This window comes from Nerophis lumbriciformis, linkage group LG04, assembly GCF_033978685.3.
Source record: "Nerophis lumbriciformis linkage group LG04, RoL_Nlum_v2.1, whole genome shotgun sequence".
NCBI classification, from domain to species: Eukaryota; Metazoa; Chordata; class Actinopteri; order Syngnathiformes; family Syngnathidae; genus Nerophis; species Nerophis lumbriciformis.
In genome coordinates, this window is record NC_084551.2 from 56417501 (window position 1) to 56420871 (window position 3371).

Genomic DNA, 3371 nt, shown 5'->3' on the forward strand with positions numbered 1-3371 from the left:
GACAGACTCCACAGTGGCGTGGAATATACTCAGCTTTATGTATCGGGGAATATTTGAGCACCACACTCTTGACATACCGTTCAGGGCCCTCCAGGCTAGTGCCTTCCTGACCTTAAGGTCTTGTTCTGTGGAGTTCATCCAGGAACCCAAGTACTTGAAGTCATTGACCTCTCGCAGAGCGTCGCCATCTGATGTTGTTATTGGCGGGTGGTCCATGTGTAGGTTGGAGGTGATTACCTCAGTCTTTTTTGCGTTCAGTCTGAGGCCAACCTTGGCACATTCCACCTCCACTCTGTTCAGGAGTTCCTGTGCCTGCTCCACGCGATCAGCCAACAGGCAGATGTCATCTGCATAGTGTAGGTTTGCCAGGCCTATGAATGTTGCAATTTGGTTCACATACTCTTAATATTCAATGTTGTATCCACTATACTTCATACCTGGTTGTCGGATATGAAGTGTGAAACAATGTTGTTTCAGGTCAGCAATTGTCTTGCAAGAAGGTCCATTCCATACCGTGAACCTTCTTGGTGAACTACTATGATAGCTACAGCTCGTCCTTGGGTGGACTGACCGTTTTATGGGTGCCACCCCTACAGAACGAGGTTCCACCCCTGGAAAAAGAAGTCTAGACACGCCATCGTCAGCATCCCCCTAGAGTCTAACCCTTCCTAGCTGTGGTAGGAGCGGTGGCAACGTGGTAGTGTCAGAGCTATGCCGCCCGGAACTTTGGTTCCTGGTAGGGCCACTTATGGCGAACAGGTCTGGCACCCAGCGGTATTAGGGCCGCAACCCGGCCAACAGGACTCTGGTAAAAACCCAGAAGACGTCGACCCTCAGGAACCAGCGGCTTCTGATCATCTTGCCTCTGCGTCTGTGGTGAATCTACGGCGAGCATGTGCAACCGCCGTTCCTTTGACGTCAGGGGTTGACCTGCACTCCAGCAGGTCTTAGAAATTGCTACGGTCTTCGAGGACTTCAAGCAGACAATCTTTGCAAGTCTTGCACAGAGGTCCGAGTCGCTCAACAATAACGCCGTCATCAGCGGAGTGGACAACAACACCCAAGTCGTCTTTCTCACGGACGCACTCTCCGTGCTGAAAGTCCACAGTGCCTCTCCATCCATCCATCCATCCGTCCATCTTCTTCCGCATTTCCGAGGTCGGGTTGCCCAGACTTCCCTCTTCCCAGCCACTTTGTCCAGCTCGTCCCGGGGGATCCCGAGGCATCCCCAGGCCAGCTGGGAGGCATAGCCCCCCCCCCAACAGGTCCTGGGTCTTTCCTGTGGCCTCCTACTGCTCAGCCGTGCCCAAAACACCTCCCCAAGGTGGCGTCCCGGCGGGATCCTGACCAGATGCCCGAACAACCTCATCTGGCTCCTCTCCTACAATGCTAGCAAACTCAAAGACCTTGGAAAGGTAGTGTACAAACTAAACACCCCACGTACAGTGGCTCCCCTCCCAGTGCGGTATGAGAGCAATCAGGACCAAAGAAACAACCCAGTCGGCCCGATAGAGATCAAATCCATCATAAAATCTTTGTTGAAACCAGCACAATAAGCAAAACTGTACCGTCAGCTTCCACGACCCGACCAGGTGGTCACCCTCTGGCCCCAAACAAACTCCTCTACGAAGTCATGCTCTCTCCGATGTATCCATGTGGAGAAGCAGAACCAGACCCGGTCCACATCCTACTGGACTGCAGTAGGGGGGAGATGTGGTCCGACCAAACCCCCCGGAGTAAAAACTATTCGGCCGGGTAGATGAACTACAGACTACAGCAAGACTCATCCTGACCAGCGGCAACGCAAAGAAGAAGAAGCTGACTCGGGGAAAGTAGTGTAAATGTTTCACACTGAGGGCCAGGTACTGACAAATCAAAGCAGGCGGGGGCCATTTTGATAGTTTTCATTTTCAAAACCGATACAACATGTAGATTTAGTTTTACTTTTAGGGCTCCCCTCATGTTTGGTTCCGTAATAAAAAAAGTATTGGGCGATCTAACTGTAGCATGCTAACATTACATATGCTACCTTTTAAGCTGATGTTGCAGGTATACACCATAGAGCCACCTATTTTGGTACTTGACACATGTTACATGTTAGCATGCTAACTTTAGCATGCTAACATTACGCATGCTACCTTTTAAGCTTATTATATTTTGGTACTTGGCCCATGCTACAAGCTAGCATGCTAACTTTGGCATGCTAACATTACGCATGCTACCTTTTAAGCTGATTTTGCAGGTATACACCATAGAGCCACATATGTTGGTACTTGGCACATGCTACATGTTAACTTCAGTATGCTACCTTTTGAAGAAATGTTTTTCCTAAGAGTCATATATTTTAATACATGTTGCATGTTAACTGTCAGCATGCTGTTTTTTTTATGTTTTTTTAGCTAATTTTGCAGGTGGAGTCAAATATGTTGGTAGTTAAAACGTGCTACCTGTTAGCATTTTAATTTTATAATGCTAAGATTAGCATACTACCTTATTTAAGCTAAATTTCCAGGTATAGAGCTTCAGATCATTCATTTTGGTACTTGACATATGCTACCTGAAAGTAGGCTAAATTTAGCATGCTAACAACCTGTTAAAGCAAAGTTTACAGGTAAACACGTTGGTCATATATTTGGTGCTGGACACATGCTAACATTAGCATGTTACCCTTTTTAAGCTAAAATTCCAGGTATTCACTTAAAAGTCATATATTTTGGTACTTGACACGTGCTACCTGTTAGCATGCTAACTTTAATCTTACTCTTTCAGGTAAACACCTTAAAGTGATATGTTGTAATACATGTCCCATATTAACTATCAGCATGCTACCTTTTTAAGCAAAACTTGCAGGTGTAGTCATATATTTTGGTACTTGACACATGTTACATGTTAGCATGCTAACTTTAGCATGCTAACATTACGGATGCTACCTTTTTAAGCCACATTCGCAGGTATGCACCTTAGAGTAATATATGTGGGTACTTGACACATGGTCTCTGTTAGTATGCTAACTTTAGCATGCTAACATTACGCATGCTACCTTTTTAATCTGACTTTTTCCAGGTAAACACCTTAGAATCATGTGTTTTAAACCACGTGTCATGTGAAATATCAACATGCTACCTTTTTAAGCTACATTTGCAGGTGGAGAGCTTGGGGGTCATATATTTTGTTACTTGCTAATGTTTGCATGCTAACATGCTAATGTTTGCATGCTAAGATTAGCATGATACCTTTTTATGCTCATTTTGCAGGTGTGCACATTACAGTTGAATATGTTGGTACTTGGCACATGTTACATGTTAGCATGCTAACTTTAGCATGCTAACATTACACATGCTACCTTTTTCAGCTGAATTTGCAGGTGTGGA